Genomic DNA, 13,903 nt, shown 5'->3' with positions numbered 1-13,903 from the left:
ATAGCCTGGTAGTGCAGGGGTGTTCTCTGGAGCCTTGAACCAGGTCTCGGTCACTGCACAGATATCGATGTTCTCCATTTTAAGGAGTGCCTTGAGTGAGTGCATTTTGAGATTTAGACTTCTAGCATTGAGTAGCATTACCCTCAGTTTTTGCTTGCCTGTTCCTGTCACAGTGGTGAATTTGTTATTTGAACCTTGCTTAAAAAAGGCACTATAGGGGCAGCAAGAGCCTTAGCCAGTATCTGGAATCCTGGGGCGACAGGTGCAGGCCATCTGTGGCAAAACATCATGGCCTGTCAACCATGTCATCCCAAGCAGACAGATACTGGATCTCCTTAGAATGACACCAGAAGCTTAGCCAATTGTTGAAGTCAATCATTTTGTCCTTGTACTGCGGTATCATTCTGGGCGATGGCAGAATGCTACTCAAGGCTAGGGTCATATCTGCCTGGACTACAAAATTGGAGAGCTCTTCCATGTCTCTTTTCATGTAGTCCAGGAAGGTACGTCTCAGGTCAGTCACACCAACATGGACAATGACAGAGTCATATTTGTACTTGTTGTGGAGTGACCTGAGTGCATGGGTTATGTAGCAGATCCTGGCACCCGACAGGCAGCTGACAGTAACCTTCTCCTTGTTTAGCCTGGTGAGTGGGACATCAGTCTGCCTGACTATAGAGTCACCTATGACTAGTGTGTTGGGTACGTTGTTTTGCCTTACTGGCTGTGGTTGAGTGGCACACTGAGTCTGTGGGCTATGTGTCATTTGGGTTGTGTTGGGGGATGGAGGTTGCTTGCATTTCTGCTTTGGAGGTCTCTGTTGCTTAGACAGATTATTATTGAGAGCCTCTGTGAATGTTTTTGTGTTGCTATGTGTGTATTTTGGTGGTGTAGATTTAGTGAGACTATGTGATGAGTGTGGTGTGGTGCAAATGTTTACCTTCTCCTCATGACTGTCAAGTTCAGTCTTGGTTGGAGAGAGCTTTTAGTCAGTTGGCATGCAGCAGCCCTTTGGCTTCGCACATCTTGGCCAGCTGGTTCTTTGTCAGCTTTTCATAATCCTCTGCTGACATCTTTATCTGCTTTCCTTCACTAAACTAAACTAAAAAAAGATAAATAAAAGTATTGTGAAAATGAAACTCTGTATGTTTATCTTGTGGCTGCTAAAAGTACATACAGCTTCAGTGACAACTGTCTATAGGCTACTGAACTTCAATTAATATCCACACCACTGCTCACCAATATGTGGCATCCCTGCTCTGGGCCAGTAATCAAGGAGCCTCAATCCTTACCACTGACATTGATGACGGACGTTCACTTGGAACAAAGATAGATACAAACAGTATTTTCAGATGCAGCTCTCTACACCAAGCACAATTTCCCTTAAGAGTACACAGAGAACACACTCGGTCCAGGGGCTGGGTTTCCTCTCTCTCTCTCTCTCTCTCTCTCTGTCCAGGCCCACAGTAAGACTCCCAACTCTCCCCACTGTCACAGTTGTACAGTTGAGTCCTCAGCTGAGTGTTCCAAGCCAAGTCCTCCACCATCCTCTCTGTGAAACCAGTGCTCTGTGTCCCTGCTCCAAGTAGCTGACACACGCACTCTTTGAAATTTGATTTTCACATACACACACACACACACACACACACACACACACACACACACACACACACCTAGGAAAAGCTGGCACAGATTTACTTACACCCTTTCTGCCCAGACTATAAGGTAGGTATTGCCACCAGAACACTCCAAAGTCAGCTACTGTAGGACTCTTACAAGGATACCCAATTATACTGAGTAAAATTAATACTAATACAAATGGTGGTGTTTGACCAATGCAGCAAGGCTTTCAGGAGCAGCCACAGTGTCACCAAATAAATATGAGTACTCTCAAATGTTAAAATATTCTCTAAAAGACCAGCTGCAATGAACATTTTAAATATATTTAATAATAAATAATAAAAGAACATGAAAATACTAAATATTTATTTATAAGAAACACCAGAGTTTCAATCACAGGAAATCTTAAAAATAGCACAGATGGATAGATCCACATAGATACAGAAAAACAGTACTTAACTAATCTTACTATATTTTGCTAACTGATCTAAATAATTACTATTCCTTGGTTGCTTCCTAACCAAGGCAAGAAGAAGTGGGTGAGTGATCTTCCTTCTTTGTCAGGTTTCAAAAACAGACTGCCTTGAGACTTCTGTCTCATCTAGTATTAAAACATCATTTCAGTGCTGGATTACAGAATGACATTACATACATCTAGTCACCTGACTTCTGGCTCCTGCACTACCACCTTTACTAGAAACTGAACCAGAGTCTAACATATATGTGTCATTAATACACACATAAAGAGGTTTTCTAAGATATGCTATAGCATCTGGAAGCTATAAAACCATTTCAAAAACTTCCACCCTTCCAGGGTAGCAATTAGTTTACCACTAAGGACAATACAGTAGGACTCCTAGTCCTGTTTTTTACAGACATTTTGTCTCTGGCTGCAATCAGAACTGTAAGATACAATCTTTATAGCCTAAACCATGTAATTTAATTTCAGACTACTTTTAAAAAGTTAGCTGGACTGAGCTTAACCTCTTCTCTTTCTGTATCCTCTGTTACAATATATTCATTTCAACAATTACAGTATAATCTGACATACAGGTGTATTTCTTTTCTGTCCAGCAGGACCCACTGTTGGTACATTTTTAACTCAAGCAGCTGTACAAATACATTTTCAACACAAGCACCTGTACATGTCAGTTTGGTATACAAATGACATATAATTATTTACAAACCTCGCTATGTTGGGATATGTTACACATCCACTGCCCTACTTCTTCTGGCATAGTTGGCAATACCTCACATCATCACATACTGCTGCATGTTTAAGCCAAATAACTATTATTACAAATGGTAATGTATAGCAGAGCATTCTGGCCATACAAATGTGGATACCAGCACGTAGTCTCCTTTCACAGTAACATGTACCCTTTTCAGTTAATATAGAAATATATACATAAGTCACATGCCCATAAAGGTGAATAAACATAATTACATTATTTAAAGCAGAAGTTTCACAACACAGTTAGAAGTTAAATATGAGGAAAATGTATAAGTGTACAGGGAAAAAACAAAAACTAACCAGTTTGAGCAGATGACATTGTTAAAAGTAGAGTCTGTCTAGCCAGCTGAAGCTTTCCTATATATATCTAAATGTAAGAGTTACTGTATCATGTCTACAGTATTTGAATCTTCAGCACATAACAGGTAGAGGCACAAATGTAGGAAAAAAATCACTGGTACTTAGTAGCAAGATAGCCTGTACTCACCAAAGCCTTGGATAACACTCGGTTACAAACTGCTAAGATAATGGCTGCTAGTTCAGTAGTCTCTGGGAAGGGGGTCATTCAGTTTGACCCTTGGAGGGGTGACTTGTAATGGGTCCACAATGCAAGACATGTCATTAATACCATTCTTTCAAACCCTTCTTCCCTTGGTGAACTGCAGTCCATGGTATTTCTTGGAAACTTCCATGACGCAATGTCTTAAAGGAAACAGTTCTGTCATATTTTAATTAATAATGGGTTTGTTTTTATCTTCTGGCTAACAACCCCCACACAGGCAGTTTGCTTAATTGCAGTTTTTCAGCATCTCCTATAGTTTAGCTGTCTTCTCCCAGAAATAAATTTACTAAATATTTTACTTACTCTTTAGAGCTTTTAACTCTAGCTTAACAACAAATAATTACAGATCTTATAGTCACAAAGCGAAACAATTACATTTTTTGTATTACATATTTGCTGCATATTTTATTTTATTTTATTTCATATTTTCTGTGATTTCCCAGAAGATTGTAATCACAAGCTTTTCATATACTTTTTATACTTAAAAAAAAAAAGCTGCAGGATTGTGTCACAACCTCACTCTACTCACCAAACAGGCATCCTATTGGGATTCTTGGGATCCTTCTAGTTGAATGCTCAAGGCAAATGACTTATCAGCCAGATGTCAGCATCTTAAGTTCCCCAAAATGATTAACACAAATTTTGGCTGTGGTATCAATGTCAATTCACAGCACTTGATAGTTGATAGAAGGGAACCCCTTCCAGTTTACTTGCAGCTTCCGCTGTATACACAAAGGGGTCTTTTATACCCATGTGAGTATGGTATAGAATGCCAAGCAGGCACTTCTACTGTTCTATGGAATTCCCCCACAGTGACACAAAATTCCTCGGAGGTTTTAGGAACAGGTTAATTCATGAGCCACAATGTGCATGAAAGGGCTGTCTTAGTAAAGAAAATGATTGTGATATCTCTGAAATACCTAAAGGATCTCCCTCTGAAATGTTCCTGGAGGAAGAATACAGAGGAGAGCAGATTGGAGTGAAGTCCACATGACAGATGTCCTGGATCCAGTATGAGATGTTTATATCTGCCTTGTACTATTCATTCCTGAGCTATGAAGCTATGTCTTGTGTAGAACTATTGGCATTACCATAGACATGCTGAGGGCATACAGCACATGCACGTAGTACTATCCTGGCATGCATATAGCTACTACTACTACTTGAAATGCTCCACTGTCCATATTGCTATCATAGGGGAACAAATTGTGCCTCACAGTGTTTCTTCTCTTATTCACCAAAGCTGCTGAGAGGAAGTGGTTTTGTTAACATATAGAACTGAATTTGCTTCTTAGTAAACAATACAACCTTTACAAAGTTAGGGGCAGTCTGTTTGTTTTGTGTCATACTTTGCAGTGTCGAGCAAAATGTTGCAACAAGGGCAAGACCCATTTATAGTAGCTGTTACTTCAGACATGCAGTTATTTAATATGTTGCATTTCAAACACTGTATAAAATGGAAAATTATTTGCTAAAGTACGTGTATATAAACTGTTGCCATTGATACTCTTTAGCATGTTAAGACTATTTATCAGAATTTACATGCCCACACAGCTGCTTACATGAAAGTTATTTTCTTTAATTCTCGTAATTGTTTTTAGATGCCTTTTAAAAATCACGGTGTTCAGTGCACTAGTGAAGTGTGCCACGTGTAGCTGATAAATGAAGACTTGTCACAGAACATGAGGGTTTGATGGAAGCTCTGGTTCTTAACTGCTAACATCATTAGTACGCTGGTTGCAGGGCTTTTTTCTAAGTCATCTAAAACATGTAAATATTTATTCAACTAAGCAACTGACAGAGCTGCTGTGGGTGGGTAAGTGAAATGCTGGCTTTTTTTCCATATCATGCTGTTTTGGGGGGGGGGGGTCAAAAACCATTAAATGCTATTTTAGTGAATTACCAGCAAATAACGTTCAATGTTTTTTTAAGTATTACAGAATGCATAGAGTACTGTGGTTGGCTGTTATCCCACTATTCCTCTCACCTGGGTGGTATTTATTTTATATCTTTCCCAACATTTGCCTGCAAGAAATGTGACCATATTTACTGTTTTATGTTTCTGTTGTTTCAGTTCATTTTCCCTCAATACACCATTTGCCAAGTAATTTACATGACCCCATAAATTCAGTAAATATTAACAGAGAGTCAGTTCTGAAAAAAAATGTCATAGTTTAAAATTGTGTTACTCATTCAGGAAACTGCATAATTTAGTTTCACAGGAAGACAATACATTTCATTACCTGAAAACAGAAAAAGTCATTATTTATTATTTAACTGATGACTTGACTACATTTGACTTGTTTCGTTTCTTGCTTATCTGCTGTTTTCTGAAATTATATGAAATGCCTAAACTAAAACAATTATACTTGTAGATGTGACTTAACAGGCATGATGAGGAAAAAATAAACTTCTTAAATGAAACACAGACACCTGTGTCCAGACTTCTGAACATCTCAGGAGCACTTATTTTCAGTAGATTGGTGCTGTTAGACTAATCCCTGCCATATAAAATGAAAAGTATAGAAGAGATGAATACCCTTCACCCCATCAAGTGCAAACTGGACAAGTTTCCATCGTGTCCTGATCAAACAGTATTTGGCAAGAACAGAGAAAGGGAACAAACTAATTGGATTCAGTGGAACTGATAACCTGGTATGTGTTATCCTAAGATTACTGACAGTGAAATAGAGTAATACTAAGGGGAAGCAAAGGGAATAATTGTTCATTTGTTATTTATTTGTTGCATTTAGTGTTTTTGTGTAGGCTTTTCATCTTCTGTTTCTACTGGCCCATATCTTTCAGTAACATGCATGTACATGGCTGTTGTCCTGTTCTGTGAACTTTGAGGTCAGGAAAGTAATTATGGACGTGTTTGATGAAATGACTACTTTGCTTATAAGAAGTGTTGCTTTTGTTCACTTTGTTCTGCATTTCCACTTTCTGTAACTGCAGCGTCCATTTCTTCCACCTATGCATATATCCATGAAAGTTATTTTAGCATGTTCATAGGTGTGTACTAGGCTAATAGCCCTGGAGCCTTTACAAGCCTAGCCCATAGGATTACCCTGGCATCATGCCACCCAACATTAGTTCCTAGTGCTTCTGTCGAGCAGAGCCACTGGAGTGATCCCCAGAGTGAATTTTCTATTTCCTATCCACTCATCAAGATTTTTTCTTGAAGAGAGCCAGTGAGGTGCTCTGCTTGACATGTATGGGAAGTCTGTTCCATAGCATGGGCAGTCTCTTGATTATGAACCTGTCCCTCCAGCATGTTCTGTTGATTGTGGTAAGGAGGTTGAGGTCTCTGGAGTGTGTGGTGCGGAGGGATTGGGATTTCTTTAGAAGTAGCATTTCTAACAGAGCTGGGTCAGACATGGCTTTGTAAGTCAAGCAGAGATTGCCTCTAAGTAGGCAAAATGAGACAGAAAATAGTTGGAGTTTTTTGAGTCTGTCTGTATAGGACAAGTGTTTAAGGCCTAGGATCCTCTTTGTGAGGTACTTTTGTGGCCTCTCCAGTTGCTGCAGGTGTCTAGTGAGGTACATGCCAAATGGGGCATTGTACTCGATGATTGACCTAATGAGGGAAGAGTAGAGGGAGACAATGCCCTCTTTCTTCCTGGATACAAAACCCTTAATAATGAGATGTGTCACATAGATGGATTTTCTGACCACAGTGGCAGTGTGGTGGTCAAAAGAGAGGTTGCTTTCAACCTGTGTTCCCAGATCTCTTATAATGCCTTCTGTGTTCAGTGGACTACATTAGTGTCGTAATTCAAGAGAACCGGGTTTTTCCCAAGGGGGATGATGACACGTTTTTTGGCATTAAACTTAAGGCCATGGTTTTGACACCAGATGTTGGTCACATTGAAGCCTTTCTGTAGGATGTCAACATCACTTGGGGAGTTAATAATAGCTCCCAACTTGCAATCATCTGCGAACTTTGTCAGCCAGAGTCCCTTTGTGTTGGCCTGGACTTCAGAGAAGTAGATACCAAACAGGAGAGGACCCCGAACCAAACTCTGTGGGACTCCATTCATGGCTGGTCGGCACTCTGACTTGGAGTCAGCTACTTTCATACTGTGGGTGCTATCTGTGAGCCAGTTTGCAACCCACCTAGTGATATAGAGGTTGATGCCTAGCTTAGTGAGTTTTTCTATGATTCCTGAGTGGGAAATGGTATCAAAGGCATTGGCCAGATCAAGGTAGGCTGTATGAACCACCTTGCCTTCATCCACAGCTCTGGTGATTGACTTCAAGAAGTTGACCAAGTTGAACAGGCATGATCTACCCTTCACAAAACCAAATTGTGTAGAATCCAGAGTTTGTAGATTCCCTATATCCTTGTTTATTAGGTCCATGATGATGCATTCCATAGCTTTGCGTATCAGACTCATCAGGCTAATGGGACAATAATTCCTGAGTCTGTAGATGCTCCTCCTTTGTGGAGAGGGATGACTGTAGTAGTGCACCATTTGGTAGGGACAAAGCCTGAGGTGAGGCTGTGATTGAACAAGGCACATAGGTGAGGTGCCAGTTCACTCTGTAGTTAATGTAGAATGCAGCCAGGGATATTGTCAGGTCCCATAGAAGCTGTATTCTTGGCCTTGGACAGTGCTGTTTTAACCTGTGCAGCAGTAATACTGGGTGCCTGGCAATCTACTGGTATTGTGATTGGTCCTTTGGGGGAGGTAAAATTAGCACTGATTCTGTTGGCCAGTATATTGGCAATATCTGTTGGCTCGATATAGGAGGTACCATTGTGCAGTAGCTCAGTGCAAATCTAGGTATTGCCATGGAGATTTTTTTACATAACTATAGAAGGCCATGTGGTTGTCTTTACTATCTGCTGCAATTCTGTTTTCATAGCTAGCTTTAAAGGATTTGATGAGGGATCTCAACCTTTTGTTGAGGCTGATAAGGGAGTTTTTTTCATTCTTCGGAATTTGCCTTATTCCACGTCAGTTTCCTCCTTCTGTTGTAGAGTTTGTTTATGGCAGGGGACCACCAGATTGGCTTCCTTTTTTTTGAGGAGAGTATCTTTGTTTTATTGGGTATGGCGAGATCCATGCATTTGTGTATGTGTTTGTACAGTGCATTGGTATATGATTCGGCGGTCATGCAACTATTCTCCATTTGCATGGGTGCCATGAAGTTAGCCACCTCTGTTTTTTAGGAGCCCAAAGTTAGCTTTGGAGAAGTTTTTCATGGTGGTTACCTTTGCGGGGGGGGGGGGTGTTGATTTCCAATGTGATTAGTTTGTGGTCGGATCTAACCAAGGAGGAGTTGACTATTGGTGTAGAGCAACAGTCACCCATGTTAGTAATGACCAGGTCAAGGATGTTGCTACCTCTAGTGGGGGTAAGAATGAGATGGTCCAGAGCATTGGAATTAATGAATTCTAGAAAGCATTGGGCAAGTGTATTGGTACATGAGTAGTTTTCCCAGTTAATGGAGGGTTAGTTGAAGTCATCCAGTATGAGAGTGCTAGGTTGGACCCTAATATTCCCCAGGGTGCTTAGGAAAGTGAAGTGTGAGTCTTGGGACATGGTTGGGGACCTATAGCAGGCTACAACATGAATTGCTGTCTTACCCAATGTTAGCTGCACCTGAAGTATCTCAGATGTGTTATGTTGGACTACCAGTCTGGAGGTGTGCACATCCTTTATGAATATGTAAACATCACTGCATTTGGAGCTTCAATCGAAGTTCTGGGGACGAAAGGTGTGGAATGAGTTATAGCCTGGTAGTGCAGGGGTGCTTTCTGCTGCCTTGAACCAGGTCTCTGTCACAGCACAAATGTCTTTGTTCTCCATTTTAAAGACAGCTTCAAGTGAGTGCATTTTGAGAGTTAGACTTCTATCATTGAGCAGCTTGACTCTCAGATTGCATTTGTTTGTAGCTGTTATGGTGGTAATTTGGTCTTTGGAACACTGCCTAAAAAGGCATTATAGGGGTGGCAAGAGCCTTAACCGGTATCTGGAAGCTCAGGGGTGACAGATGCAGGCCATCTCTGGCAAAGCATCAAGGTCCGTCAGTCATGTCATCCCAGGCAGACAGATACTGGATCCCCTTAGAATGACACCAGAAACTTAGCCAATTGTTGAAATCAATCATTTTTTGGTTGTACTGTGGTATCATTCTGGGTGATGGTAGGATGCTGCTCAGGGCTAGGGTCATACTCGCCTGGGATACATAATCCAAGAGTTCCTCCATGTCTCTTTTCATGTAGTCCAGGGAGGTGTGTCTCAGGTCATTCACACCCACATGTACAATGACAGAGTCATATTTGTACCTGTTGTTGAGGGACCTGAGTGCATTTGTTATGTGGTGGATCCTGGTGCCTGACAGGCAGCTGACTGTTATTTTCTCCTTATTCAACCTAGTGAGTGAGACATCAGTGTGCCTCACTATTGCGTCACCTATGACTAGTGTGTTGGGCATGCTATTTTGCCTTAGAGGCTTTGGTTGAGTGGCACACTGTTTAGGAGAGTTATGTGTCTCGTGATTAGTGTTGTGGTGGTCAAGTGCATTTCTGCCTTGGGGGTTTCTGCTGTTTGGGTAGATTTTTATTGAGAGCCTCCATGAAAGTGAGTGTGGGGTTTGTGTTTTTATGTGAAGGCAGTGCTGATTTGTGTTCTAGAGGGCTAAGTGTTCCATGTGGTGTGGTGCAAGTGTTGACCTTCTCCTCTTGAATAGCTATTCCGGTCTTGGTTGGAGAGTGCATGGCTTCCAATTTGGATATGTAAGTGCATCTCTCACAAGTCTGAGTGTTGGGAGGTAAGAGGAGAGGGCTGTCAGTATACATGAGGCAGTTGCTACATTGCCTCAGACGCCCAAGTTCACCAGGTTAATAGGATAAAGCACAGGGAACAGACCTTTAGACATGCCTGGAGGAGTGGGCATTAATAAATACTGGAGCAGTTTCCTTGTAGAACATTTAGTGCTGGTAGCACTTTTGTGTGCTACAATAATTGCTACAAGAAGTCTGGTAAAGTGCTAAACTAATAAGCTAGTAAAAGTGCAGGAGAGGAGAGAATTAGTAAACTTTGAAATTAGGAGCACAATGATAGACTGAGTGTTAAAGAAATGACTGCATCATTTAGAGGCAGTGTTCATCTGAAAGGGCAACTTTAATGCCAGATTGGGTGGTGGTCATATAGTCTGCATTGCCTTGATGATAAAGCAGTGTAGATCATAACTCTCAACTGTCCAGATTTTCACATAATGTCCAGATTTTGGTCTGCTTGTGAAAAAAACATGCTTTTCTGGCAAATCATTGAGGTCTGAAGTCACAAAATAATGGCAGACATTGAGTGTCAAGACTTCATATCCTTCAGAAAATGTATGCTAAAATTATGTCCACTTTAAGACCATAATGCTATTACATTTGATTTAATTTTAAAACGTAATAGCACCATTCCTATTAAATGCATACATGCCTATGTAACTAATCTGAAGGACTTGAAGGAATATTTCCTAAAAGAAAAAAAAAAGTTTTAGGGACTTGAATTGTACTGGGGTACAATCTGAGATATCTGAGATAGATTTACGGGATGCTTTCAGAGCACATTTATGTGGTAGAATTATATCCTGGTATACCTCAAAATGAAAACAATAGGACAAAGAGGTGATTGAATTACAAGTACAGTTAGATACATTAAAACTAGATAATAAAAAAAATGTAAATGTAACAGAAGATATAAATATATTAAACAGTAAATATTTAGAAATCCTAAATCATAAGACTATGATCAATCTGGAAAGGATCAAAATAATTAACTACTCATTTAACCCCAAGTATTTGAATAAGTTAGCTAATAGAACAAAATTATTTAATAAATCCAGTCATATTACAGAAATATATTCTTGTTAAAAGAAAAAAGTTACTTATTTGGAAGACATCTTAAAAGAATTTAGAGATCATTTTAATTCATTAAATACTAATAATAGCTTACTAGATTCACAAGAAGAAATGAAAAAAAAAAATCCTTAAAAATATATTAGGAAGAAATTGACTGAAGACCTAATTAATCTTATTGACAGGCCTATTTCAACATCTGAATTAAATGCTCAAATTATAAAATTAAAACCAAACAAGGCTCCTGGGAATGATAGCATTATTCCTGAACTTTATAAGCTAATAACAAAATAAGCTTTGGATACATTGATCAGAGTTTTTAAGATAGTTAAACACTTAGAAAATGTTCCTCCTTCTTGGAAATACACTCTGGTTTCTCCAGTTTTAACATCTGATAAAGATCCTGTGAAATCTTCTTCTAATAGACACATTTCTTTACTAAACATAGACTATAAATTGCTTATGGCTATTCATGCTAATAGATTAAAACAATTTTGACATTCTTTGATTGATGAATACCAAACAGGATTTATTTTAAACAGGAGCACCTATTAGAATATTAAAACAATTTTGACATTAATCGACTTTGTGAGTAGAGCAAATGAGAAATTTACCTATAAGTTTAGATATTAATAGTGCTTTTGACTCAGTGCATAGGAATTATCTCTCATTGGTACTAGAAGAAAGCAATTTCTCAATTAATTTCATACGATTATTAATCTCCTCTATGTTAATTCTGACACATATGTTAAAATAGGGTCTATATCGCATTGTCAAACTTGTATAAGTTCAAATGATGTAATATCAAACCCAAAAGCCTGAAAAGCAAAAATAGCGAAGCCACGGTACATCGTTTTTTTTCCCAGGGAAAAAAATTGGTGAGCTGTTTTTGGGGCTTTGCTATTTCCTCCACTGTGGTGCAATCTCAGAGTTGGTATATTTCAGTAGGGGGCTGTGGGGGGGCGAAACCCCCCACTTTAGTTTTATTTATTTATTTATTTTTTTGTTAGGGAACAGCAATTTTTTCCCTGGGAAAAAAATTGCTGTTCTGTGTATTCGTTATTATGTGGTTTCGGACTTTTGGGTTCAATATTACATTGTTCGAACTTATACAAGTTCGACAATGTAATATAGACCCATTAAAATAGGTTCATTTACTTCAGATCCAATTAAGATCCTTAAAGGAACTACATAAAGATGTCCACTTTCTCCTTTACTGTTTACCCTAGTTATAGAACTATTTACAAATTTAATGAGAACATATTTAGATATCAAAGGTATTCTGATAAATAAAAGCTTAACTTCTAAAATTCACTTGTTCGCTGACTATATTTTATTGACTTTAAATGAATGCAACAACTCACTTTCATCTTTTTATTTTAATGGAAAACTTTCAAAAGAAATGTAGACTTTCTTTTAATGAAAATAAAACAAAAATTCTACCTATAAATTATAATATAAAAGATATAGGGAAAAGAATTGATAAATATATAGTCAAATATAAAAAATAAAATATCTAGAAATTATTATTGCAGAAAAGGTTAATGAAATAATTGAAGTTAATTATGATAGTAGTCTAACCTCTATAATAAATCTCACAAATAACTGGAACATATATTTATTTGCTGTGGAAGAAAGACTTTCCATTATCAAAACAGTTATTTTACTAAAAATCTTATATATTGTGCAGTCATTATCTTTACCCCCTCCTAAAAGCTTTTTAAAAAAGTTAAATTCATTAATACTAAAGTTCCCGTGGTATCCTACCAAGCCCAGAATAGCTTTAAATCATCATATAAGAGATTGGTCTTTTGATGGGATTGGTTTCCAGATCTAGAGCCATATTTCATATCATCTATCAGAACAGTGGTTCTTTGATCAAATAGTTAATATATTGCTAAATGAAAGGACTTTCAAGAACACTCATGGATTCAAGCTAATTCTCCTAAATATTTCAATTATTATTTAAATTTGAACAACTATCTGTTATGGATATTAAAAGAGTACTTTATGAATAACTTTAATCATTCAATTAACTCTAATTACATCGATATACTGAATAATTCAAAAAAGTTCAAACAAAGAATTCCAAAATATAAACCATGTTTTTTTCTTATTTTTCCAATAGCTTATACACAAAATAATATCTCTACTATAAATTTATCTGTAATAAATGCCTTTAAAGAAAATAATCTGATACATTGGTCCCAGTTAATGAGTAAAGGAAATTTACACTACATTCAATATATAATTAATAGATTGACTTGGATAATGAATTATGGTTGCATGTACAAAATTGTAGACCATTTGTTGACAAAAAACATGCAACCATCAGTGAAAAATATTATCCCTAACCTGATTGTGCTATTATCTAATATGATATATCAAAAAATATCTGGTAAATGGCTCTTATCACAGATATATAAACTTATTTAAAAAGAATTAGAATAAAGCAAAGAAAGTTATTGGAATTATTTTAAACTTATAAATAAATCTGCTACTGATGAATAAAAAAAAATTATCATCATTCAAACAACTTTTCTCAGTTGGAAAATGTTTACATGAAAATTCCTACACAGATCTTTTTTATCCCACATAGAATAAAATTAATATCTAAAAGTAAGAT

At 37.9% G+C, this 13,903-nt stretch overlaps 1 protein-coding gene across 2 annotated transcripts in view; it reads left to right on the top strand.

Annotated features, from left to right (window-relative positions):
* PLPPR1 (phospholipid phosphatase related 1) overlaps positions 1-13,903 on the top strand; it is a 2,199,975-nt gene that overhangs the window by 2,116,399 nt on the left and 69,673 nt on the right. Inside the window, exon 10 of one of the 2 annotated variants that reach the window (XR_006364450.1) lies at positions 5,018-5,232. The exons of the other annotated variant lie outside the window; for it this stretch is intronic. The gene's annotated coding sequence lies outside the window, so the exon portion shown is untranslated. The remainder of the gene's footprint in view (positions 1-5,017; positions 5,233-13,903) is intronic. 2 annotated transcript variants of the gene reach the window in all.

The sequence above is a fragment of the Protopterus annectens genome, chromosome 4.part0 (assembly GCF_019279795.1).
Source record: "Protopterus annectens isolate FY-2018-M chromosome 4.part0, PAN1.0, whole genome shotgun sequence".
In the NCBI taxonomy this organism is placed as follows: Eukaryota; Metazoa; Chordata; order Ceratodontiformes; family Protopteridae; genus Protopterus; species Protopterus annectens.
The sequence above is the reverse complement of the archived record's forward strand: the minus strand, read 5'-3'. Positions and strand labels throughout refer to the sequence as shown.